Here is a 1,197-nt window from a genome sequence, read left to right on the forward strand (position 1 = left end):
CCTGCTCTTCCAGAGTACCGTCCCACGGTTGGAGGAGCCCCACAAAAGGGAGAAGTAACACTAGGTGTTAAAAACGCTCCCACCAGGGCAGTAACAAGAGCGTGTAAGGGGAGTGGAGCGATCCGCGCTGTCTCCCTCGTGCCGGGGGAGTTTCGTACCGGGATGCCTCTCCGAGCAACGGAGAAAATAACCTCAAGGAGCTCGGGGTTACGGACATGCGGTTAGGAGGGGCCTCAGGCTCTAATATGGCAAGTCCGGGTGCAATGCGGACAAAAAAGCCGACAGTGTTGCTGAGGCCCTCAAGGGAATCCTCCCAGAGGCAAGGTAGCAAGACTCAGGTTGATCGATGTGCGGCTCATGGGTTGATTCGCCGCAACAAGCACTCGATTAGATGCTCTTATGGAGATTAAATCGGGCTAGACCCAAACACAATAAAGTCGGAGAGATTCGCGCGGGCCGTGGGAGAGCAGGGGAGGCAACAGTTTCGTCCCTGCTGCCATGGCTCGGCTGCCTTAAAAAGGGAAGTTAGTGGTCGGGCTCTCGACTGTAGGGTCAGAGACTCAAACAAGACTAATGCTTAAGTGTGGGCCAGAGGGCACGTGGCAGCCGGCTGTCCATCAACATCTAACAGGGATGGCCTTGTTTCACGTGTGGCAGCGGGGCCAAGGCCAAGGGTTGCCGGAGAAGAAACCCTGTTGCGGTTTGCTTGTCTGCGGGGCGCCCTCGACAAACCACCGGGCTGGATCCTGGGACTGGTCGTCTCCAGAAGGGAGGGGAAGGCAGTACCCTCTGGAAGAGAGTACACATGATTAATAACGTGTCCGGTAACTCAGCCGCGTGTTGGAGGAGGTGGAAATGGCGGTCACACCTCTGACACTGAGAGAGTGAGAGGACAATACGTCAAGAGACCGGAAGGCCAGATGGCTGTAGGCGAAAATTTGATAAAGATGATAGAACAATCTTCATAATTTGATCTGCGCGCCAGGCACAATCTCTGGCTCAACGCTGTGATAAGCCGCTTGGGTTTTTGAGCCGTGGTGGGTTCGAGGAGATGGACTGGTTCTCGTAGGGAGATACCGTTGGTGTGGAGGAGGGCCTGGTTAGTCGCGGGCTTTTTTGTGGCGGTTAGTGGGGGGACTCTGTTGATTGGTGTATTTCCGCGAGGACATGGTTTTGAAGAGTCTTGTAGAGTCCAAC

The sequence above is a fragment of the Polistes dominula genome, unplaced genomic scaffold (genome assembly GCF_049000335.1).
Source record: "Polistes dominula isolate Pdom_NZ unplaced genomic scaffold, Pdom_raw_medaka contig_411, whole genome shotgun sequence".
NCBI classification, from domain to species: Eukaryota; Metazoa; Arthropoda; class Insecta; order Hymenoptera; family Vespidae; genus Polistes; species Polistes dominula.